Genomic DNA, 26,315 nt, shown 5'->3' on the forward strand with positions numbered 1-26,315 from the left:
TTACGCACTCAACCCCCCCTGCGGCTCCCGCTGACCCTCCAGCCAGCAGAGCCCCAAATACAAAGCTAATTATTAAAATAATCCTCCTCTGTCCCAGCTTTGGTACGAGTTGGCCGGCAGAGGAACAGGAGCGGACGAGCGAGGGGAGGGAGGTGAAGCCCGCTGCGATGGAGCAGGCTTTCTTCAAGGTAAGGATGGGGAGAGAAGCAGCATGCTGCACGTCCAAAGGGCTGGGTTTTGGCTTTCTCACATCCAGAATGGCTTTAAAAAAAAAGAATGGAATTTCATGGAAATCAATTCAAAATATAGCATTTTTCACAAGGCTTAAATTTTTATTTTTCATTAAAAAGATGACGAGAAGGACAGGGAACACCATTTTCCTAGCGATCTAAATTGCTTAAAGGCTCGAATGCACAGGGCTCCTTCCCGCTGGGGACCTGCACAGGGACAGTTGTTCCCCAAACGGTCGGGCTCAGCTCAGGCAAAGCAGGTCGGAGGCGAGGACGGACACGGAGGAAGATGTTCCTTGGCCCAGTGCAAGGAAACCTCAGAGTTACGCGTGGCCCAGGTTTTGTGCAAGACCAGTCCTGATTTATACGATTTACACGTATTGTAGCAACCATTAAACCTCGTAAGCGTTTTCCTCAAAGGAAAAGAAAAAAGAAGTTCCTGCATTTGAGATGTTGAATGTTACAAGTTTTGTTTTACAGCCTCTAGCTCCAGGGCTGCAGAGGGTTTTATTAATCTGCATTTTCTCAAGGAGCCCTTAAAAAAACCTGCTTCCTTTGGGACTATTTCAGATGTTATTCGTTGTCCTCTTCTGGTACAAGAGAAAGAGTGCTGGCTTATTGTTGGTGTTTTATTGGTAAATTTGGGTTTGTTTCCCTAAAGACAGAACGAGACAGGCCAGATACAAAGAAGGCCTTGTATTGCTGGTGCTTGGGCTCACCGTTACGGCAGGACAGACTTTACAAAAAACCTGGAGCTTTATCTCAGTTCTTTAATTCGAACCATTCCAGCTGGACCTGGTTGTCTTCCAGTTTTCCTGACTTTGATAAACAATTTAACCTAAAATGCTGAGCTGGATATCTGCTAATCAGCATAACTTAGAGTACTCCTGCTTAAATGGACAGGTAGACAAAATATTTAGTGCTCCAGCAGAGAAACTGAGGCACAGAGAAAATATTCCTTACGGCATCAGATATGAGAACGGATTCGCACCCCTACTCTGGCTCCGACCGTGAAACCCCGCTTGCCTGGCTCTGACGCTTTCACGCTTCTCGCTGGGATGGCCAAATGCTTGGCGGAGCTTTACCCCCCCCCCGGCTCCCCCGAACCCCGGGGAGCGAGACCCCGGACAAAGCTTTTTCTTTTTCCTGCAAAAATGGGTGTTTCAAGGCAGTTCCAGACAGAAACATTCAGAGGTTTTGGGTGTTTTCCAGTGCTGAACAAAACCAAGTTTCAGACCGTGAAGCCCATCGTTAAAGGGAATTGTCATCTCTTGGCCACCGCCGCTGCAAAGTACTTCCAAACGGCAACCCAGGAATCCCCGAGAAATAAAACACTCATGACTGGACAAAGAACCAATTAAAAGGAAAAAAACCCCAAACAAACCCGATTTCTAAAATCCAGGCAGTGTCTGGGCTCTCTTTGCCTGCGTTTCCACACGTTAGTGGGCAGAGATTGATTTTATATCAGCGCGGTGCAATTACCTCCTCTAATCTCTGGATCTGCCCGGCTCCCCTTACTTTCCAATTGCAATCGAGAGCTGACTCCTTTATTTATTGCCCGCTTCAGCTCCAGACATGCTGGAGTAGTTAAGATAGCGATCGCTTGCAAAACGTGTCAGGCTTAACTTTGGATAGGATCTAGTTTAAAAGGGAATTACCTCCCCCACCACGGTCGAGGGCCGCCAGCCAGCCCCAAGCCGAGGCCGCTGTGTCCGCGGGAGCACGTGGCCCTGCCGTGGCTTTTCCTCCCTGTGAGCCATCTCTTGGCCTTCTCCCTGGGATAACTTCCCACGATTACAGCCCTGGAGCTCCGGGAATGGCTGGTTTAACATCGTGCAAGTGGAGAGCAATTGAGAAAAGCAGAAGAGCAACGGAGAAACCAAAGCCTGAAAGCCCAAAGCCACAAGAAACCTGGCTCCTCAGATGAGGACATCCCTAGTTTTTCCTAAAAATTCCTTTTAAAACAAGGTTAGCAGCACCGTGGCTGCAGGCACCGCGAAGGGGGCCGTCGCTGATCCAGAGCGTGGCAGAGAGCGGCTCCAGCCCATCCGCGCGTGGTTACGGGGGCTTTTCGGGACGGGGCTGTTAATGGCCTTAAGTGGCTGCTAATCGATAGGTGCCGTTAGTGTAATTACGAGCTTGCACAGCGCGGGGAAACGCCGGGAGCGCGGGAGCTGCCGCGCAAGGAGAAACGCGGATCGTGGGCTCATTGATCCTGCAGCCCAGGAGAAAAGCCCTGCTCTTCCACACGTGGCCCCTCGGCAAGTCCTGAGCCCAAACCCGAGCTCATGCAGCGGGACTGTCTCCTTGTTGCCCCGAGCAGCCTGAACGGGAGCGGAGAAGTGGATGAAAATCCCCTCGTGACTTCACGTCCGAAAGTGTGGGAGCCGTCTCCGGCGGTGCAGGGGCGGGCTGGGGAGCGCGGGTGCAAAGCATGCAATTTGGGGCAGAAACATAGATAACAGCGAGCAAATACGCTCTGCTCGGCCGCCTGCTTTGCTCTTGTTCTCCACTTTGCAGTTTGCCTGTTTGCCGAGGGGACTTTGCAGCAAAGACGGTGCAGGGCATTTGTCCGTGCCGGCGAGCGCAGTGTCCTGCTCCTGACGAAGACTGCAGCTTTAAACACGCAATTTAATCCTATAAACAGCACCCAAACTGCACTCTGCAAGGGCATCTCTCCATCAGCTCCAGTCACGCTCGCATCCCCCCGTGTCGGTCGCCAGACTGGCCTGCGCCAATGGCTATGGTCCCCGCCGGAGCCAGGCCTGCTGTTCCCCCTATTCCAGCTCGTTTAGCTATTCTGCCTAATTAAAATACAGGGTAGGCAGCAGCCGATGCCTCTAGCAGTGCCGGGAGAGCCGTGCCCGGCATCGGCTCCCGGACAAGCCCCCGGCCGTGCGCGTCATGCTTGGAGCGAAGGCCGGAGGGATGCAGGAGCGAGAAAGCAGCAGGGAAGGAGAGGGACCGTGGTCTGGAGACAGCACCGGGAAGTGTCAAGGTGTAGGAAGACGATCCTGTTTTTTCCATAACCTCCCAACCTTCATTAATAACGCTGCCGTGGAGCGTATGTTCTGCGCTAATTAAAACGAATGGTACACGACAAAGCTGGGAAAGGAGGTGCCGTAATTTCATTATTTTTCCACCTTCCTCTGCTTCGCCCTTGAGGAGCGGTGGCAGCGAGCGGGGCCCAGGCGTCCTGCTCAGGGCAGGGGAACCCGGCGGCTCTTCGGGCAGCGGAGATGCTCCCTCGCCACCTTCCCCATTGCATTTCCCACTCGCGGGCTGCAAAACCTTGCGAGCGATGTCAAATCAAGGATTTTGTTAAAGCGCCTCGGCTGCGCAGCCCGTTCCTCCCCCCGCTTCCCTGCACCTCTCTCCGCCGCCGTCCAACAGCATTCCCAAAAGACTAAACACCTTTGGTTTCCATGGCAGCCTGATTTTCAATGAGCATCGTTCAAGTCCTAACCGGAAAGAAAGTGTTTCATTAATGCATGCAGGACACACTGGCATCTCCCCGGGGCGACAGCATCCTTCCCCCGAAAACTAGCACCTTCTGCCCGCGCTTGCTTTTTTTTTCTTTATTTCAGCAAATTGAGGCGAGCCAGCAGCCTTCACTGCTGCCTGGAGCGGCGGGAGGGGGGTCGCCGAGCCGCCCGCCGCTGGAGCTCGCTTTTCGGAAAATCTGCGTTTCCGAAAGCAGAGCTGAACTGCGCGGGAAGGCACCCACCGTCCGAGCAGCTCTGGAGAGACTGAGACGCCCTTCGCTGCCCCGTCCCTGCGCGGAGGGACTAGGACCAGGACCAGGACCAGGACGAGGACCAGGACCAGGACCAGGACGGGGTTATCGGCTCGGCCGGCAGAAAGTGCCGGGAGCTGGGAACCGCGTGCACGGCCCCGGGGACAGCCAGGGCAGGGAAGCGCGTTGCTTGCATCGAAGGAGTAATGCAGGTGCCCAAATAAACTAGCAACCGAGCAGGAGCGGAAAACCTTTTTTTGGAGGAAGGGCCGTGGGCTGGAGGGCGCGGATACAGCGCGGATACAGCACGAGCAGGCGCTTCGCCTGCCTGGGACCGCTCCAAGATTTAAAAGACTCCAGGTCACGCAGCAGCTTTGGCCCCGGCTTTTTAAAGCTCGGGGTATAATTGCAGCCCGGCCACGCCACATCCTCGAGCTGACCCCGCGGGGGTCCGAGCTGCCCTCCAGGACTCGGCTGGGACAGATATACGGCCGCGACCGCAGGGGCCCCGGGAGCCGAGCGCTCCCAAACAATCGGGCTTTGTCGGAGGCAAAGAGGGATCGAAGTGACGGTCGCTTCATCACGCTGCCTCCTAATTTACTGCCCGCAGATGGGCCGGGCTTTGCAGGCAGCACGCTTTGCATCGCTCCCGGGCCAGGGCCTCGGCGGGGCAGCGGGGACGGGGATGCCTAAAGCCAGACCAGCGGCATCCAGCGGGGAACGGGGCCGGGGGGAGTCTGCTCTCCGTGCCCACGTCCCTCTGCCCCGCGACGGCAGGGCGAGCCTCTGCTCCAGGCGTCTCCGACCAGGGCGGGCGGGCCCGGGCCTCGGTCCCCAGCACTAAAACGGACACCGGGATATTTTCATGCCAGCAGCATTCTTGGGAATTTACCCCAGAAGTTAGGAAGGAGCCACAGAGACCCTGTAAAGAGCTTGTCCGTGCACCAAGGGGTGGGTCAGAAGGTATCTGAGGTAGACACAGACCAAGAGGGTCCATCGGGTATGGCCGAGAGAAGAAGTAGTGTTATTTGTAGAAGCTAGTCTAATGCAAATTAATTTTAGCATATAATGGCTATCCTCCTTAGCAGATCCCTCTCTAGTTTTCCACTTTTGGGTGCATACACGATTCTTCATTAAGACTCACTTTTAAAGCTCCAAGTGTTAAAAAAACCCAACACACTTTCACTTGCCTGGTGCCAATACTCAATAATCAATAGTGCTATCCATGCTGTGTGTGGCTTTTTTTTTTACAGAACAAGACTATTTCCCTAATTCTTTTGCTAGAAACATACAGGTTTGAAAGCCAAACTTGAGCTTGGTCTTGCTCCTGCAGCCGGGCCCAGCTCCCACGGCTGCTCCCCGAAGCGCCTTTGGGAAAGCCTTTGGGAAAGCCTTTGGGAAAGCCTTCGCTCCCCTCGCATGAGGCTGCTCTCTGCCACGACAGCCAACACCACGCGGGCCCCCAAGAGCAGAAACACACTGGAAGCTGGTAACATCATTAAATGAATATTCATAAATTATTTTGCTATACAAACAATATTAATGTCACACCTTCCGTCTTCAAAAGCACATCTCAAGCATGGATTCATTAAGGCCCCAGACTTCCAAAAACGACCGTCGCAGGCTTTCGATTACATTTAAACTCAGCGACTTTATTAAACGCTAGCAATATATTTATTTTAATAGAGTACAAAGCCTGGATTTGGCCACCCTAAACCACCGCTCGGAGTGCAGAATCTCAGAATAACCCGATCAAACAAACCTAATGTGTGCAATATATCTTGGGTGAGTAATATACAGCCACATTTCCTGCTCCATTTACCCACTTTTAACTACACCTGACCTACGCTTATCCTAATAGAAAACGGCTGCTCTTCTCGTTGCCCCATCCTCCACACATGTTTTTCTGGTAATGGCCAAGCCTAAATCACTTCCCCTTCTCTCAAGTGCCGGGCACCAGCTGTCTTGTGACATTTAACTACACCAAGTCCTTTTGCAGGACCTCCAAGTCAGCTCCACCATCTCCAGCCCTCCACGTCCCATCTCCATCCCATGGCTCTGCATTGGATCCAAAGAGGATCCCGTCCAGCAGGATCTCCTGGAGCACCTGGAGGAAAATCCCAAGAAATCCTCAGGCTCTCGCAATCCAGCGTCTCACCGCGTCGGCGGGGCGAGGACAAGGTCCTGCTCGCACGCGGGTTTGCAGGATTGGGCCGGGGAGCTGCCCCACGCCGAGCGGGTTCCTTCTCGGCAGTGACCAAATCGGGTCGGAAAAGGGAAAGCTGCAGCTTCTGAGACTGCTTTTCCCCCCGTGGAGCTGAGTTTGTAGCAATCCATTGAGGCTGATTTAAAGCTTCCTGAGCAGCATGCTTAAATGGCCAATTTCACTAGAAAACGCGCTTGATTCACAAGCAAGCATCGGCTGCGGTTTTTCAGCCAGTGCTGAGAAATCACGGCTATATTTCATTACTGTTATTAATTATTATAAAGTATTATGGGGACTCAATGGCAAAGGCAAAAGAAAATATATACCATTTGCTGTATGTTGATTCTGGAGGAAATTTTGTGAGTTGGCTTAGAGGTGCTGAAATTGATGCTTGATGCAAATAAATGAGCAAAAGGATTTTCTGAAGGAATTAGCACGTGGCACAAGTAAATTGCAGCAGTTGTCTCTCTCCCTTCCAAGTGCTGAATTGCCTCTATAATTCCCCATCATTTAGCTGCATAAATCTTGCACAAATAAACTAGCAATTTGCATATGCACAGAAAAGAAATTACAGAAACACAAGGAAAGAAGTTATATTTTTCCTGCTCGAGCTTGAAATAAGTATGCATTGCTTAATGGGTAATCTGCATTCAGTCCTGGCTTGGAAAACAAAATTTAGGAAACCCTTTAATTTTAAATAACAAATATACACCAGAGGATGTAAAATCATGCGTGGCACATGCAAACCCATAGCTCTTGAAGTCAACAGTCAGCCCTTTATGAGTTGTCTCGATTCTCAGTCCACGAACTGCCTACCCATCCCAATGTCTACGGAGACCTCGGAGGATGAGCAAAAGAGCTGTTTCCGATTAACTCCCCGTGTGACTGATCTCATTCTGGACTAAGAGGCTGTTCTTCCAAAACACCATAATCCTCTTCCAAATGACTTAATCTCATTTGGAATAATGTGTTTTCCTTCCAAAGTATTTCTATAGGGGGAAAATTGGGAAAAAAATCAATCAGAAACAGCTCTTTGGAATAACATCTCCTGCAGAAAAGCTCTCAGTGGGGCCATGCGATCCTGCAGTGGTTTGGAGAGGTTTCACGAATTGCTCTTGGTAATAATTCCCGCAGGCCGTGGAGCAGCGTGTCTGCGGGGTGCACGGCATCCCCCCGCTCCTCGCGCTGCCCTCAAACCCCACGAGGAACACGTTTCAGTACTGGTGCTCCGAGCAGCCCTCAGCATCCTCAGCAGTTCAGACGGACCCGATAACGTGACACTTCTCCCCAAACCGTGTCCCCAGAGTGTTGCTTTTTACTCCAACTACCCGTCTGCTGAAGGATGCTTCGACTGGGGCGGGCTGGGAAGAGCAGGAGTCTCCTGTTGGATTTCCGGAGGGTTTTGAACTGATCCCAACGCCAAGGCATGGGATTCCCTGGGGACTGAGACCCAACCCATTGCCTCACTTATCTTTACCCCAGGGATCTCCCATCGGGCCAGAGGGAAAATTCACCCCTCTTAATCCCAATATCCTCCCTTAGTCCAGAGGGAGAAATGGGCAGGCACAACGGGATGGAGGGGACGTGGAAAGACGAAGGAAGGACTCGTGCCTGCGTTTCAGAGACGCTGTAATCGAACCCCCCCCTGGACGGAGGGGCGAGTCAGTGGCCATGCAAAGGCCATCCAGCCCCGGCCCTTGGACGAGGCTGTGCTCAGGATTAAACCCGCGCTGTGCTTCATCCTGCTCCAAAGGCAAAAAGTCCTGTTGAATCCAGTATTCATGGAAGCTAATGAGCAAGGTGAGTATTTTACCCTTCCTCCACATTTTTGAGGTGAAAGGAGCTCTTTATGTTTCTTTAAAGTAAAAGGTCTTTGGAGAATGTGAGACAGAGAAAGAATCTGGCTCCAAACTGGATCTTTATCAAAGCAGCCAGTTAGTAGGTTTGGTGCAACGACACTAACAGGGTGCACAGAATAAACATCGCAGCCGAGCAAGTCCCGTTAATCTATTTAGCTTGGAAGGGACGCTGCCGCAGTAACGCACCGCCACGCTCACGCTGCGGCGGTGACACATTAACCACGTATCCTGCCACAGCGGCAGCGGGCTCGCTGCGCACTGAAGGCCCATTTATGCCCCTTTGCAGGCAAAGGCACCGCTGACGCCCGCGAGCTGCCACCTCCCGCCCTGCCTCGCTGTGCCGCGCGTTTCCCGCGCCGGCCGGGCAGGGATGCAGGCAGCAACGCGGCGGGAAAGCGCGAGCTCTCCCCTCTTCCGCCCATTAACTCATCGCTCCTCCCGCAAGACACGCGCCGATCCATCACACATGATCAATACCTGCCCTCGCGCCCCGGGATGACGAACGTCCCTGCTGACCTTCAGAAGACCTTGAGCAAACCAGGACAGCTCGCCCGAGCGCAGGGCAAGAGCCGAGGCCGAAGCGCCGGGTAAGGTGATACGCTGTCCTGCGATCTCTCCATAAGGCACAGGGAAATATTTTTGGCTAGAAAGCTTCTCCGTCGAGATGACAGAAGATTTTGCAACATGCAGAGGCTGGAGCTGATCCTGGACTCCCAGCAGCTGGAAGCAGCAGGCCCAGCTGTAGCTACATGCTGCGTTACCAGCTTGAAAAAGGGCAAAGTGGATTTTCCACCCCAGAAACGAGAGCAACGTGTGCTTCTAGCTCAGGGGTTCTAGTTCGACAACGAAGCTTTTTGAGCTCTGCAGCACAAAAGCCCTGTGCTACGCCCCGGTCTGTTTGGGCGAGCAGCATGACCCTTCCCAGCCTTGCAAGCCATTCCCCCAAGGTGGACCAGCACACCCCGGGTTTACTTTTCTCAGCATGGGAAAAAGTGAAAAACAAAGCAGCATCCCCACCTTCAGACTCTGCAGAGAGTGAGAACTGTCCCTTTGAGACTCCTCTTTGTCCTGCAGCTCTCCACATTTTGCCCCCAAAATTATAATTCAAGGAGATGTTGAGAACCACAAAAGCTCCCACAATATTTGTCTGCATGATTTAGGTTAAAAATAATTGCTGTTCAGACATATCTGCCTGACATAGGTAATTAGATAACTGGGTACTTATAAGCTGTCATTTCCTATGAGCATATTTTAACATGGCCTTTATAATGTGACCTTTATATCTGCTGTGGCTTCCTCTGCTCCATGCTCCTGCGATGGATTTATTTTTGAAGATTGGACATGTGCTTGCGAGTCCTCAGGCTAGGAAACCACACAGGGGATGTATTACCGACCCAGCAGCTTGTGCAGGGAGGAGGAGAGACCCTTCCCAGAGCTTTTGCGGCTCCTCCGATGGCACATGCACCAGACTCCACCAACTCCATCAACTGGAGTTGATGCAACTCCACCAACTTCATCTACAATTCATTGTTTGCACCAATGGAGATGACCTAACGTGGACACTAGAAGAGGGTGGACAGTGCAGGACTGGTAGGACATGCCACAGTGAAATGCCTCACCCACCTATGCACAAAGCAGCTACTCTCTTTCTTAGGGAAAAAATCATCCTTTCAGGAATACTGACTTTTCCCAAATTAGGTCAAAGCAAAAGCATTTTCCTCCGGAAATGTTGTGGAAAGGAAATCTGAAAAAATTCTGTTTCAGATATATAGAAATGCAATGTTTTCATCTTCCTTGACCTGATACGCATCAGGGCGAGCAAGCTGGGGCACCTTTGCAGGACGTACAAGAAAACGCACAACACTGCGGCCAGCACCGAATACAGCTCCTGTCTTCCTTCAAGCAGTTGCAAAATTCCTGGTGACAAAGTCAACAGCTCCGGCACAACTCTGGGAGCCAACAGCTCCCGCAGCGTGTACAGTGGGGAGGACTGCGAGGGCTGGGCTGGGTTTTGGAGCAGAAACGTGTCCCGTTCAAACGCACAGCCGGAAAGGAACAGGCTTTTTATAGGAGATATCGTTCACAGTTGTGCTTTCCTCCTCAAAGCTGGAGAACCCCAAAAGATCCCTTCTTGTACATCTTTTGCAGAAGGGCTGGAGCCCCGGTCCCGACCCGTGGGAAGCACCTCCAGCCTCCTGAACCCCAGAGGAGGCCGAAAGCAAAATGCAGAGAAGGAAATGCACCTGAGCGAGTTACGTAGCTCGTCTTGCTGCTTTTGGACATGAATTCCCCAGCCCAGGGCAATGCTCACAGCACCGCCCAAAACGCCCACGTTGCCAGCAGCTCCGTATCAGTCTTTGAGCTCGTGGCCACAGGCGATGTGACCAAGGGGAACTGGTGCAGAAATGCGGAGCACCTCCAGCTCGGAAGTATTCGCAGGGATTCAGCCCTCAGGGCCTGCTGCCCTGATCACCCTACCCAACTCAGCATGACCGAGTGGTCTCCAGATGGTTTGGAAAGTCAATCAAAGAACATAAGTATGGTCTCGCCAGTTCGGGACTAAGTGGGGCATGATCCAGCTGGGAGGAAGGCAGCAGTCCTACATGGCCGAATGGCTCTGTGCCGACAGGGAAAACACAAATCCAGGACAACCTCCAAGATTTCCTCTCCTTTCTCATGAACGCCAGGCTGTGGTCGATGTGTCTTCCCATGATCTGGCTTCGACGTCCCTTGAGAAGCAATTTGACTTTGCTGGACTTGTCAGATTTCTCAAATAAGAAACAGCATTTTTAAACCACACCTTTTTTTTTTAATCAGATCCATGTACGTTTCTCTAAACATTTGCAAACTCCCCTCACGGCTAATGGATTTGTTTTTCTTTTATTGTCATAATTTCCTTCATGACATAAAGATCCTAAATTTTAAGAGTAAGCTGCCTAAAAATATAGTCTGTATTTATGACGCCTGTGTCAGAGAGACTGCCGCTACGACAATATTTCTTTGTCTCCTAAAATCTTCGTGTCACCCAAGAGGCATGAACTCTGCTAGGGGAAACCAGCCAAGGCACTGCCGTCATCAGAGGCAGGATTCAAAAATAAATTCTCTATATAGCTACGATTTCTATCAGCCACAGGTGTTGTTGGGGTATCTCCATGTAGTAGCCGAGTGCTCCCCTCCGCATTTTGGAGGCGAGGGCGGAAAGCCCAGCGCCCCATCGCTCCCAGCCCCGTCCGTGTTGCCTGGCCGGGCTCAGCGGGACATCTTAGGAGCCCGTAGGGATATTCCTCCTTCCTGCAGACAGCGAAGCAACGGTACAAAAGCATTAAACCAAGTCCCCAGGACTAAAGAACAAACCGGAGGAGAAGCTGGGCTGAGCACGTGCCACCGACAGCTGCCACCCCGCGCCGGTGCTCCCAGGCGCGCGGGGCCGCGGGGCCGTGCAATCCCCGGCGGCAGCGGGTGCAGCCCTAGCGCAAAATATCGCTATTGCTAATAAACTCCTGCGCGCAGTTTAAGCAGGGAACAAAACTGCGCTTGGAGGAAACGCGGGGTGTAATAACCTTCCAGGCTCCCTGGAGCCCAACCTCTAGTGTATATTACTACGTTTTCTCTGTGCAAGGCTCATCTTTAATGCCAGGCATGTGAAGACCAGGGTGTCTTTGAAGGCAGAGGAGTTTTATCTGGGTTACGGATGTTTGTTATTGATTGTATTTATTCATGGGAGAGCAGCAGCTCTGTGCTGCTACATTTTTCTGTGGGGAGAGAAAAAAAAAGGCAATGCCCTGTGCACTCAGGAGCAAGGAGGCCACCCAGTCCGGGAGGTGGGCACCCACGAGGGCAGCGAGTCTGCTTTCTCGCCAACCGAAAAGGCGAGCAATGATGACACCATTTGCACGTGCAGTTTCTGATGGCAGATGATCCTCTATCTGGCAAACCAACCGCAAAACCCAGTCTGGAGCTTTTAATTTGGGATTAGTTGGTTTGGGATATTTATTAATGTTTCTGGCCATCCGGCCTAGCGTTTTAGGATATATAGAAAAAAAAGGAGCAGCAGGAGCCCTAATTTCTCGGGGTAAGAATAGAATTTCTCCTGTTTGGGGGCAGATGGGGAGGCAGGGTGGCTGTGGCTGCTGCCACCCAGGGTGTCATGGCAAGGCGAATGCCACGGCCTGCGACACGCAGCCAACGCCGCTCAGCACCGCGAAGCAGGAGGGAGCAGGAGCCGACGGGGCAGGGACATGGTGTCCACGTTGCGAGCCGTGGAGGTCCGAGTTCAGGGAGCCTGTGTGCTGAATGCAACCCAACGCCCGCTGCAAGGGGAAGCAACGCGTGCCAGGCAGTGCCCGAGCGTTGTCCCTCGATGCCTCTTTGCGTTGCATGTGTCACCGTTCCTGCCAGGCTTCATGTCCCTGCAGCCTGGGCTGCATCCAGATCACCTAGGATTTTTTACAAGTTCATTTTCCAAAACAAATTCTCGCCTAAGGAATTGCTTCTAACAGCTACTGATGAGCGTTTTGAGAAGGCTGGCTACACACCGAGAAAAGGATTACAGCTTCGTGCACAAGATGCTGCTGCAGCAGGGACAGCCACAGGCAACACTGCAGGGACCGGAGCCATCACGGTGACACACTGGCTGCTGCATGTCGTCAGGAAAGCATGGGGCCTTCTCCTCCCCTGTCCGAGTTTGTGCATCCACCGAAAGTTTTTCTATACTTGGGGCATTCATTATGTCTCTCCCCAGTTGAGTCTGGTGCTTACTGAATCCACACTGCAGCCATCTTCTCCGTGCGAGCATTAAAGGGTTTCCTCTACATGAATACCTAGTTTATGATACTTGAAAACCTTCCAGAGCTCTATCCCTCTCTCGATGTAGCTCAAGTCAGACACCAAGTTCAGAGTTATTTTGGGAGAACGGACACACTCTGTGCTGACAGCCAGAATGCCCCACCAGGGCAATTCCCCCCTCGCCGCAAGTGTGCCGTGCCTTTGGGTGAAGAGACGCTACATCTCCCATTAAACCAGCCAGGCAAGCAAATGCTGGCTTCCAGCGGGGCTCTAGCCAGCCCTCGATTTGCTTGGCCCAGTTGCCTGCTAGCAGCTCCAAGGTGGATCTGACGAGCTGAGAAGGACCATCAGTCCTATGTAAAAGTCAGGGCCGTGTTAGAACTTAAATTGCTTTCAGAACCGGCACAGATGGAAACAGCTGCCGGAAAACAGGGCTGTTTCCCATCAGGTAGACAAAGATAAGCGTCTTTTCCAACTTGCCAGGAGTTTGTTTCATCTGGGAGTTTGTCTCTGTTCAGGGTAGGCAGAATAGCTCTTAATAGGATTTAAGGACCAGTTTATCTATCAAGGACGAAATCCCACAATGAGACCGTATCAAGGAGAGATTATCTTGTGTTCTCTGAAGGAGAGATCACAAGATTATCCTGAAACGAGGCCTGTTTATGCTGAGATAATGACAGATAATTGGTAAGCCCCTCGCATACCTGGGTCACCCAGTGCGAGGGCTGAACAGAGAAAAGCAGCAGCGTTTCCAAAGGAAAGGAATCCAAGGTCTGACATGGACTCAATTTGAAAGAAAAACTTCTGGAAAGGATCAGGGCAAGGCCATGAATTTATGAAGTAGTTGTTCGCCTGACTCTAATTTTTAAAGCATTATTATCCTTTTAGCAAGACTGTCTGCTAGATGGAAGCCAGACTTGGGTGATGAAGAGCAGCTGAGCGGTGATTTGCAGCAGTCCCTGCCTTCCACACTGCTCTGCGCAGTGGACAGCAAAATTGCTTGCAAACGGCTTACCTCAGCCAAAAAATACCGGGCAGGGGGGTATTCCTGGACTTGCGGTCTGACAAACGAAGAGAATGAAAAGCGAAGAGGAGCACCAAGGACAAGTCCTAGACCCACTGGCTTTGGAAAACCCAAAGCTAGAGGTGACGCAAAGGGAACTACTGCTTCAAATCCTCAGAGCAGATCTGCGCCCCATCCATCCCGACTAACCCAAAGCCCAACGTGAGGGCAGAGCTTCCTGAGCTCTCATCCCAGCAGCACCGAAGCGGGCCGGGGGTCCCAAGCGGAGCCAAGCCAAGTGCCATCGTTGCCCCTTTCCTGCTCAAACAGGAGACTGATGCTGTGCCTGGGAGAAACGGAGAGACGGAGCAGTAAAGAGGAACAGGGAAAAGGGGAGCACTCAGAAAGAGGAGAAAGCAAGCCCTTGCCAGGGATAAAATCACCCCACGGCCTGACGGGTGGCTCATGAAGCTGTATCTTTTCCAGAGCTCCGGCTCTCACACTCCTCCCCAAATGCAGCTGTCCTGCTCCATAGGACCAGGTCCAGCATGAGGGAAGGGACTCACAGGGGCCAGAGAACCCCTGTTTATCAATGTAAATAATGTGTAGGTTATATATAGTACTCATTCAGCCTAAGGACCCCTCTGCACGATCGTAACATGCACAAGTGTACGGTTAACGATCCTACCGCTTCTATCCAATCTGAGCTGGCCTCTTGCACCTTTGGCAATCGTGGCAAAGGGAGACGGGAGCAAGGGGGTAGGATTTCCGCCAATTTAAAGGCATTCGTTGTGCCTCTGCAGCAAATCCTCACCTCACTCACGACAGTGTCATCTGCATTTCTCCCGCATTGCGTATGTGGCCCAGCATTATGCAAAAGCAGTGCAGGCAGGTCCTGCATCTCGCTAACCTCCCTGGCTCTCAGATGCCACCTTCTAAATAATGTAATCAAAACAATCCAGCTAAAAGCATTTCATCTGGCCTAGACTGACATGAATTGTTTCTAATAAAACTAAAGCTCTGTGGGACAACTAATGGGTGCTTATTAGTACAGCCAATGGACTATTCAATCAACCATATAGGGAAACTAATGGGGATTGATGGCCAAAATACAAGATGAGGATTTACCTCTTTAAATAAATAGCTGATGGGCTGGTGATTGGATTAATCTTATGTTTCTATAGGAAAATTTATACCTAGCTAATAAAGAGAAAAACAAAATGCGTGGATAATAGCATCACTAGGTCCCTGGAGGTTTTAATGTTATTGCCTTTGCCATCGTGGCAGTAGGTGCGTTTCCCTTGGGAGCTGGGAAATCCTGCTCGTTGGAAAGCCAGACACTCATCTTTCCAAATATCACCGTTTTGGGAGAGAAACCCTCATTTCGGATTGGCAGGTGGTGTAATCTGGACAATGCAAAACGTTATTGTCGAGATCCCAGCAGGCAACAAGAGGTGCTGGTGTGGAGAGGGCATTTGCTGCTCCTCCTTCCCAGACATCGAATCCTGCAGCATCCACTTGAATACTTCCAGCTCCATCATGCACGCAACAGACACCACCTGAAAGGACCTGTGTGCCTGGGACAGGGTTGGGTAGGACGTGGTAGCACTCTCCACGTTGTCAGGAGGGCATTCCCACCATTAAACCAATGTCCTTGTCCGGCCAAAGCTGAAACGGCCACTGAGCTGAAGGACCGAACCCAGCTTCTTCCTCCACCTTCTACCCGATATGGCTCAGCAAGCTGGAAGTGGACAGATGTCACCCAGCTGCTGGCCAGGGTGAGTGACTGTTACCCAAATTGGCAATGGTGGTGCAGAACGTGAGCCGTGAGCAGAGCCAAGCCCACCACAGGCCCCACGGGCACCCGGGGCGCTGCCGGGCTGATCCTGGCAGTGGGGCCTCAGGGACGCGAACGTCAGGGCTTGGCCATTCCCTCAGACATCCTACGTTAACTTGGGAAGTCCCTGAGCACAGCAGAGGCTGGCAGAGCATGCCAAAAAAATACCCCTGCCTGCCTGTCCATGGCTTTACTCTTCCCTCTGCCTCCGCTCTTAGCTTCTACCCGGGAGAAGGTTCGGATCTGGATGAACCTTTGCACCGACTCAGTACAGCCTTGCTTTCTAAATACCACCACCTCGCAAACAATCCTAACTTCCCCTGCTTAATCTGCTCCCTTCAGCAAAGGCTTCCCAGGATTTTTCCAAGACCCGAGATTTTTCCACCTTTTCCCTCGAGCTGGCAGAGGAGCGGGATGATTTGCAGAGCCAAAGGAAGGACACGGAGCCCTTCGGGGCGTGCGAGGCACTCGTCCCTGCAGCAAACCACTTCTTTCCTCCCACCCCCCGCTCCGTCCTCCCGCTTCCTTTCCTTTGAAAGGCCTCTGACCGGATCACAGATGGCAATTCCTGTGTGACAGATCCTAATGGCATTACTGACGACAGACCAGATGTCCAGGGAGGCATATTGCTCCTTTTAACCCAAAATTCATCAAGAGCCTCACCTTTGTAGTTTTGGGTGAGTGTAAAGGTATCTTCACGGCAAGGGGTGGGGGAGGCATACATTTCCATCCCCAATGCCTCGTTTTTCTTCCTCCTCCTCCGAGGAGGGCAGAGCTTTGCACAGCATGGCTGTGAATGCCTAAACCTGACACCAAAGGGGTCCCGTTCTGAATGGCAACGTCGTTAAAACGCTATAAAAATCTCACTTGAACTTCACAAGGATATGGGAAGGGATATGCTTTGTGCGATAGGATATGTATGAGCCTTGGGCCACTATAGCATGCTACCTCTGCTTACTGCCACATCTTAGGTACATTACTCCTGGATGAGTCTAGTAAGTGCTAAAAAGAGCGTTATATGGGAATAAGTCTGCTTTCGGTGCATCCCACAGTTTGGATTTATAAATGCTGTAAGTACTTCTGACCGGGTGCATATGAAGAAGGGAAAAGTCTTCCTCTGGCTGAACTCTAGCCTGAAATCCTAAAATAACTGAATGGTCACATAAGGACCTCTGTTAGATGCAATAGGAAGTGTAACTGTTGTCTCCACAACCTATAACTTAGTACTGATGTTCAAGCTGAAGTCTCCTCTGCTAATTTTTAGTTCAAAGGTATTTGCTGCTGAGCCTCTGAGTTGTCACTGAAATGCTTTCCTTGTAGGACCACAAAGAAAAGAAATGTTATCTATTTTGGGTTACAGAGCGATCCTGACTCCTAATGCACCAGTTTGTTTCTCAGGATTTGGCAATACCCGACTCTCTTTGGAAGCCAATGTAAATCAGATCAAACCCTCCCGCAGACACAGATTATGCCAGGGTGAAACTGGTCAGAGAGACTCAACCCCTGCAAACCGCCCCGCATGTTTTCCTTCTTTAAATCAAACGAATGCAATTGTCGTGGCAGAACAGAAAGGTGCAAACTACTGACCTGGCTCGTTTTGCCTTTGTCTCTCTGCTAAATACGGCACATTTTTCCTGTAGATCAAAACTGCAGTGCGTCAGCTCTCTTGCTATAGGGCCTGGCAGTTTAGTAAGCAGGAAAGCACACAAGCCCAGCCATAAGCAGGAGATGCAGCACAGACTGCAGCTACTCAGCACCAGGTAGAAACTACCGGTGGCTTGTTTCTGCTAACATCTTACAGCAAGAGCTCTCATGGTCCTTATCTCTCTTGGAGACAGGGAAAAATCCCAACAAGCTTTGTAGCGGGGAAGACAAAGCTTCGCTCAGTGGGAGATGTCCTACGCAGCATAATGTATGCTAGGAGGAATCCTGTTGTTTTATGGGACAGTCAGTGTGAAGTGCAAAGCAGGCTCGGGGCTGAAGCTGCATTATTCATGGGGGATCTTAAATATTTCAGTGTGAGGGTGACGTGGAAGGGAGCATAACAATAATGTATTGTCCTCTTCCTTCCCCTAAAATGATTACTTGTGTTTAAGGTGAATAGCAAATAGCAAAAGGGGAATAGTCTTTTGCTTCAAATGTAATGTAATGCACTGACAAATCCCTGGGTAAACCAGGATAATAGTGTGGCGAAACCTGCAGATCCCTCCACCGGGGAGGGATTGCACCCTCGCCTCCTGCCTCCCGAGGAAATTTCAGTCCTGTCTTTGCAGGAGGAACAATTCAGCCCCCGGCATTTATTTTTGGAGATGGTTCATCAGTTCTGCTGCGTTTAAAAGGGAAGAATCTGAAGATGGGTGTAGCAACACCAAATGTGCCTCCTGCAGTGTTTCCCCTCCAAATCGGCAGACTTTTGTCTGTGCCGTTCTCCAAAAACTCTCCTCCTGCCTGCGCTGCTCCACGAGCTGCAAGCTCTGGCTTGCACGGGGTGGTGGGGAGCTGAGTTAGAACCAGGATTGCGACAGTGGGGGCAACGCGGCCAGGGCACCCCAGGGAAGCGGCAGGGCAGCCGGCGAGAGGCATCTCGCCCCGTCCTACCCGCCCGGCCACCTTCAGCAGCGCAACATCAGCGGCGGGAGAGGCTGGCGGTCCTGGGCAGATGCACTGCTGCCATCGGCTGGCAAATGCGAACCAGTGCAGGGGACCCTCCCTGGTACGGTGACACCCAGCACGGGCGGCCGCAGGCGAGACACACGCAGCTCAATGCACACCCCAAACTGTCCGGTTGCGGTTTGCGCTCTAAAGAGCATCTCCGTGCAAAAAGAGCAAGGCTTCGGCTGGCATATTCAGATGTGGATTTAAGCAGAACACATGGTTAAATGCCAGCTTTCTGCTATCTAACCACTATCCAGTGCTGCTCATCCAAGCGGCTGCTGAAAGCGTAAGGCTGCAGCAGCAGCATGAGTCAGGCCTTGCTGGGGGCCGCGGACCTGGGCTTGGAGCTGCAGACGGGCAGAGCAGCTCCCTTGCACGCTGCTGAAGCAAGACTTAAGTTGCACCAGAGTTACACACCACGTTCAATATGGAGGCTAAACACAGCCCTGACAAGCAAGCCGGCTCTATCCTCTTCATAATTTCATGCATCTTCCATCTAGACTTTTTTAGGCCACTCACTTTCTAATTTCCAATGTTGGTCCCTTGCTCTGCCCTTTCCAGCAGGGCCCCTGTAATTAGCCACGGGATCTCCGGGTCCCCACAGCCCGCAGGAGCTGGTGTTACCAAGCTGGTCCTTGCACAGGCTCGTGCCACGCAAAATCACCTCTCCGCTGCGTTTCCCCAACCTCCTGCTGCGTGAATTGCTGCCAATCTCACAGCTCATTGCCTGCCCACACCTCAGAGCAAAAGGCCTCGTGGCCTTCCCAAAATACATGTCTGTCGCGTGCTGGCTTAAACCATGAGAAAATGCATCAATGAAGAAGGTAGGTGTCTAAAGGGGAAGTGAAAGCTGATTACAAAAATACTACAGGCAGAAGCTTAACATCTCCCAAGCTAGATCTCAGTCATTTCTAGATAGTGCCGTGTGATCGGGTCCTTCTGCACGTCCCACCCGTCCTAGGGGCCTGGTGTCGAGACTTGCACAGAGTGAGGTTTGGCCAGGCTGTAGATAGCCATTTATTCCAGATAACCAGTTAGTCCAGATAACACAATTTGGGACAGAGCCACATCAGATTTCCAGGCCTTTCTCACTTCTATTTCCCTTTCTGCAAAACACCCGACAAAGATAAAGCTCGACAGTGGTCTCTTGTATGAGATAAAACAGAACTACGTCCCCAGGTCTGACACAACTGAAGTGCAATAAAATCTCTGTTTCTGTTCTTTTTGGAAGCATCAGATAGCAACTCAAGTGACTTCCCCAGCGGTGACAAACCCTAAATTTTTCACTTCTCACAGTTAATTTCTGTTTCTCTCCCATGTTCCTTCCGAGCTCAGATTCAAGTTTTGGATACAGCACTGCCAGAAAAGCTTATGCTAATTCTTTGTAAATGCTTGCCATGAGCTCAGTCTATTTGTGACCTGGTGTAAGTGCTGTGCCTCCTATGTGGAATAGTTTGCAACCATTTCTAAAACAAAGCTGCACCAATTTTCTGAATGGATTTCTGAATGCAGGGAGACATAGTGCCTTAAATATTTATGAAATAATAGCCCTTTCTAATTTGTGTCAGAATCATTGAAAAAGCAATAGCTCAAACAATATCCTGGGGCTGTGTGTACAGGACATAGAGTATTATGTCAACCTCTTTGATGGGTACCCCAAATTTCTGTTAATCCATCTGCATCTTGCTTCTCTCAAGGGTTTTTATCCCTTAGGAGATTCCTGTGGTGCCACTATTACTCACATGGAGGAAGGGAAGGGAAATAGCCTACCTCTTTTTCTTAAATGGGGATGATTAAGAAGCAGCTATGTCAGGCTGGGAAAGAAAAGTGGGGAAAGAGCAAAGAGCTTCACTCTGCCAGGCCTGGCTCCACTGTCCAGACCATCTAAACCAAGGTGGTTTTGCTCCTGTTCTACTACAACATGAAGCCAGACCCTCATAAGAAGTGGTCAGTTCCAATACAGCCAACATAGGGCTTTTCTTGACAACAGTCTTTAAACCAGAATCTGTGAAAAACAGAGAAATCTTGCTACAGGTTTGTAGAGGGATCAAGGCGCAGAGCAGAAGAAAAAGGGGCAGTGAAGCTTTGTGGCCAAAACATCATCACCTGATAGTATCACAGCACGTAACAGAAAGAGGAACTGGAGCAGGCTTTGGAGGAACCGAGATGGTCAGTCCTCTGGTTAGGACATTGGGCAGGGTCACAGTTGGGGGACGGGCAGGGTGGTTGGGAGCCCCTTTTGCCCCCACCAGCCCTCAGGCTGCCCTGCTGTAAAGGAGCTGCAAGGCTGGATTTCACATACAGGTACTGCAGTGTCAAGGGGCTTGGAGCATAGACACATCCTTGGCACCATCTCTTTGCCGTGGCTGCAGCAGGAGCAGAGGATGGAACAGCATCTGTGCTCATCCCTGCCTTACCAAGGGTGGGCTGCAGGGTTGGGCTAGCTTTGTGCCGCTGAGCACCACTTCCACTTGGATCAGAGGAGAGAACCTAGCCCATAACAAGCACTGTCACCTTGTGCTGTCGCATGGCAATACCAGACTGAAGAGCTATTTAGGGAATTTAGCGAGTACAGCACTTTGCCAGAAGAGACATTGCTGTCTCCAGGACAACTGTTGCGCACTCCCACAGGTCTTTTTCTGTAGCACTGCTAGGACTACTTTAAAGACTTCTCTTTTGCTTACCTTACCTGATAAGTAACAGACACAGCCCATACTGCATTTCTGAAAACTCAGAGGAAAACACAGATTGCCTTGCAGGCTGGCACAACCTGGCACGCAGAGCTGGCGCAGAATGCGCTGGAAAAGCTGCAAATCATCTCCTTGCAAAAGCTGTAAACCTCCCATTTGGGAAAGAGCGGGAGAAGACATAGGTCCCTTCTTTGATCTTGACATTCCTCCTTGCTTGAGGAGGATTTAGCAGGGGGACACCAGCCCAGCAGCCCTGCGCTGTGTCCTTGAAAAGCAGGTGCGGCTCAGCCGTGGGCCCTGCTGCCGCCCAGCCGCTGCTGAGCCTGACCCGGAGGGTCACTGCTGCCCTGGCTTGGACCGGAGCCCCTGACCTAGAGGTGAACTGCTCTATATCCCATATCCAGTCTCCCACTGAGTTTATTTTCTAGTGTGGCAGATCAAAGACTGCTGTAAGGAGCAAATTTATCAAAGGCTCAGCACCCTAAGACAGATCCAGCTCTCTTTTATGTTTACTTTTAACAAGCATGCCCCTTCCTATTGTTTAGCGATTGCTTTCAAATGGATAATTATCAGATTTCCCTATTAATGGGAAAGATCAGCCAAGCATAAATCTTAAAATGTGCTACTATCTGCACACCGCATGTATCACATCAGGGAAAAAACAATCTGTTGGGCAAAGCTATTACAGAGTGACCATGTCTAAGATCAGCAGCTGGTTTCAATTTCAGCAAAAGAACCCCTCTGCTTCCCAGCAACGCCAAGAGCTCTGCTCTTCCCACTTTTTCTGTGTAAGCGCTGCAAAACTTGTGCTATCCTCACATATGTCGCATGCTCCAGCAATTCCAATTGGGAGGACCTATATGTTTGAGCAGTGAATACCAGTTCATCACTGCATCTGTCAACATGGTATTTACCCATTGAGAAAGTGTCATTTCTTTTATACATAGTGAACCTGGCTCTCTAGCCACATCAGTTTTTAGTCAAAACTACGCTTGCCTTAGTGGAGGTCTTCCCGGATTTCACCAGAATACCTGAAAAGGCCTTTCTGGCTGCCTGTGCATAGGCATATGCTACTGGATATTCTGGCCCTGTGGTGGTTTGGAAAGACCTGGACAACTGTCATCTAAATGGAATTAACAGAGAGCAATTCTCATCCTCAGGTGTGTTTGGGTGAAGTGAAAATTTGCTTTATCTCCCCCTGTGTAGTGACTTCTACAGATCCGAACACCAGCCCAAACAGCTGCTGGAGTCTCCATCTTCCAAGTCCTGGTATCTTCCAGGACTCCTCAAAAAGCCCCAGAATCAACTGCAGCCTTGAAGACCATTTTGAGTATAGATTATGAGTGGCTTTGGGTAAATTGCTTAACCACCTTCATTTCCCAACCCCCATGCTAATTGGGATACTCATGCCTACTTTGCTGGGATGCTGCATGAACTACCTGGTATTTGGGAAGCCCTTAAAGACACTTAATTAGCATGTAAATATGAAATGCAGTCTTCTTTTTACGTGAGAGCTACAGGAATTCAGAACTGACCACATTTTCTTTTGATTTTCCTACAACTGCATAAAATCACCTATGTAAGTGGCAGAGAAATATGATTCAACATATTCACATGAGTATTTCCAAAACAGTTGTTGCTTTTACTTGAGCAAGTTATTTTAAACGTTAAAGGCAAGAATATTTTGCCCAACTGCCTTAAGAAGGTTGTTTTATTCCACATTTCTGTTTTCAATAAATCTCTCAGGACAAAAATATCCCCTGCAGCATATATATGGAAAGGACAAAAAGGCGTTAAATCCTAAGAGAGGGAGAGGGGGGGAAAAAAGAGATAAATAGTTTACTTCTATTATCTTTACCATATGTTCTATTCAAACTGGATACACATAAACAGCATGTAATCTTCAAGCTCAGCTTTAAACTCTTTGAAGTGACCTGACCATACTACTGATTTATTTCAAACTAACCTTTCTCTTTGAACCCTAGGTCAAGGTTAATTCTATAATAAAACATACCTTATACAGCTGGCTTTTCCAGTGTTGCTAGCAAGTAACGAACCCCTCAGTCATAAGCATTTGTTTTACTGAGTGTAGTATTGTATTTCTATTTTCCCTTCCCTATATTAATTTCCTTCACAGACCCTAGTTAAGGAGAAAAAAAATCTCTTTTCCGGTCCATGAGATCAATTTTAAACACACTGGAATTAAATGAAGACATTTAAGCCACATTTCTATGCTGAAATGCATCCACCGACACCAGAAACTATTTTTATTACCATATATGTTAAATAATCAGATCTGCAGTTTCATAAGAAGCTGTATGGCTACATTATTCAAACTCTTCCACTGCCAATGACCCTTTCAGAACCTTCTACAAAACCATTTTTGCACTGAACCATAGCAAACCACTAAGGATAGTTTTTATATCTAGAAAAATAAAATTGAAAAGGGAAATACATTTTAAGGGCACTTCTCAAAACAAATACAGCTCCATGGAAGTGCTCCCAGCCAGTCTTGCCTGCCTATAGATAACGCAAGAGAAAGCACTTTGGGTAGCAGAAGTGCATGAGCTAGCTTGGCCATGGGAGATGCAGTAGTTAAGCGATGCAGAGGCGCATGCCGTGTTGTTCAAAGATCGGCTGATCAGGTTTTTTTGGAGGACTGGAAAGATGCATTGCGAATCTCAGCCTTCGCCCTGCTGCACACACTTGCAGCACTTAATTAAAAAGCAGCAATGCATAAGCTAAAACAGCTATTGTAATGTATTGCATCTGACTGCAAAGCCTTGCCAACACCATGCCTGTCAGAGCTGTTGTGAGGATTAGACGAGACTGGCCAGGTTTGCGGCTTCCAGTGTTGCTCATGCTGGAAGACCCTACCTGGTGTTGCTAACAACAGGGGAGAACTGTGCTTCTCTAAAGCTGCCAGCTAACTGGCTTCACCATTTTGGTGTAACTACAAGCAAAGGACTCCTTGTCTATTCCACTTCCATCTCCCACAATTTTAAAAGTAAACCCCTAACTCTGGGAGAAAAGAGAAAAATCTAAAAGGAGACTGACCCTAACAGTCACACTGATAACTTTAACAGAAAGGCAGCGGCCTTTCACTAATGCTGATCCTGACATACCCTCACACATTTTGCAGGCCTGAGTCTACAGCGGGTTGGTGTCCTGCACCACTGGCACACAAAGAGGCATCTCCCTTAAAACTGGCACCAAAAGCTTTCACTGCTTCAGTCTCTGGTTTAGCAGCTGCTTTGTAAAACACGTGTTTTAGTTCAGTGTTAGATGAATTTAACCAGACAGCACTCTGGCTCAGCTCCAATGCAGCAAACTTGTTATCTCATCAATACCTACCATTGCCTAAATCAGCTGAGCTTGCCATAATGGAGCCACCATCTATTTGAGATCCCAAAGGCACACATCAGTTTGGGATCAACGCGCTCAGAATATTCATTAACTGTTATGATGCCAGTCATGTTTTAGATCTATTTTGGGAGAGTTTCTTCACGCCAGGACAAGTCAACAAAACGTCTTTGCTTTGAGAAACTCTCTTAAAATAATATAAAGAAGGGGTGGCATGGTGAGCCTAGCACCTCCAAAACTTGTGGCTCCAAGGAAAACCCTTCCCCTCTAGCTTGGGGGTTGGCATGTCACCAGGCTGGCCTTCACTTCTAGCTGCTCCACAGGGACTGCTGCCCTTCCCCACTCCTTAATCACTCACCAGGAAGCCCAGGTCCCCATAGCAAATTCCCAGCTGGCAGTGCCACGTGGCCTGCCCAGGGAATCACAATCTGCCCCAAAATCACAGCCCTGGGGATACCTAAGATAAAAGATACAGCATGCTGCCTGTCACGTAAGACATCCTCAACAGGAGACAAACACACCTTTTGTTAAATGATGTGTTTTTGTTCTTCCCAGGGATATCAGGAGCAGCACCTTCTTGCTCTTCTGTAGAGCAGTGTGGGAAACAAGTGTTTGCTGTTGAGACGTGCAGAGAATTTGTGACCGGCTCAGACAACTCCCATTCGAACCAACTCGTCGCACCCCCTTGAGAGGTGCTACTTGATACACATGGTAAGACTTAATACGCCCAACACCACTTATCATTACACCTATCACACCCCTCACCACTTACGACACTCCTCTCCGTGACTTATTACTCCTCTGGCACTTATTGCTCCTTCACCACTTATTACAAGCTATCGATATCTATCCCTACTAAGAGCAAAACTGCTCCCAGAGCGAAAGCTATAGACACCAGGTGAGAGCAACTGGAATCCATGCCTATCGACAGGGATCAGTATCGACAGGGCTGCAAATTGATAGGCATGGATGCCTCGCCATATCGAGAGCTATCTGCGGCGGGGGGTGCCGATGCCTCACCGACGGCAAAACCCATCCCAGAGCGAAATCTATAGATGCCAGCTGATATCGAGAGGGGTCGATACCGATCCACAGGGATCGATGGCTCTAGATCTCATTCCCTGGTGACAGGTATGCATACTCATACTCATCCGGGCCTCCCGATATTGAGAATGGTCAATGTTTATAGTCGCTGGTGCGTACTGAGGGCAAAAGCGGTCCAAGAACGAGAACTCTAGATGCCTGTCGACATTGAGAATAACGCACACCTATTAGCTGAGACTGTTAGTGATGGTTATCCACGACTGTCGATATCTAATCATACGCATCCTATCGACAGGTAAAGAAACAGATAGGCCTCGATCTGGCTCCAGGTGGAGAGGAACTGACGCGAATCGATGCGCATTGATTTCTATAGATGTCGTTGCCTAGCCAGACAACGATGCTTATCAAGGCCCCTCCAAACCGAGCACAGTCAATGTTCACAGGCTCTGCTGCCCACCAAGAGCAAAACCGCTCCCGGAGCGAAAGCTACAGATGCCAGGCGAGAGCAAGTGGAATCCACGCCGATCGATAGGGATCGATATCGATACCATTTTTTGCCGCTTATCAGGGCACTGTCCCACTTATGCCCCCCCGCCACTTATTACTCCCCACTGCCAATTACTACGCCTCCCCGTCTATCTCACCCCTCGCCACCTATCGCTCTCCTCTCCGCCACTTACTACAACCTATCAATAGCGATCCCTACAGAAAGGTGTGGATCTCAGGCGAAGGCGCCATCTTCCCCCCCAATTCCCTCTCCCGCTCCCTTCCTCAGGGGAAGGCGCCATCTTCCCCCCCAATTCCCTCTCCCGCTCCCCTCCTCAGGGGAAGGCGCCATCTTCCCCCCAATTCCCTCTCCCACTTCCCTTCTCAGGGGAAGGCGCCATCTTCCCCCCCAATTCCCTCT

General features: G+C 50.2%; 1 long non-coding RNA gene across 1 annotated transcript; it reads left to right on the forward strand.

Annotated features, from left to right (window-relative positions):
* On the forward strand, positions 1-4,203 carry LOC135329418 (uncharacterized). Its single transcript, XR_010390915.1, has 2 exons — positions 1-188; positions 2,751-4,203. It is a non-coding gene; the product is annotated as an uncharacterized LOC135329418 (long non-coding RNA).
* Positions 4,204-26,315: the final 22,112 nt, after the last annotated feature.

Source organism: Dromaius novaehollandiae, chromosome 10 (assembly GCF_036370855.1).
Source record: "Dromaius novaehollandiae isolate bDroNov1 chromosome 10, bDroNov1.hap1, whole genome shotgun sequence".
Taxonomy (NCBI): domain Eukaryota; kingdom Metazoa; phylum Chordata; class Aves; order Casuariiformes; family Dromaiidae; genus Dromaius; species Dromaius novaehollandiae.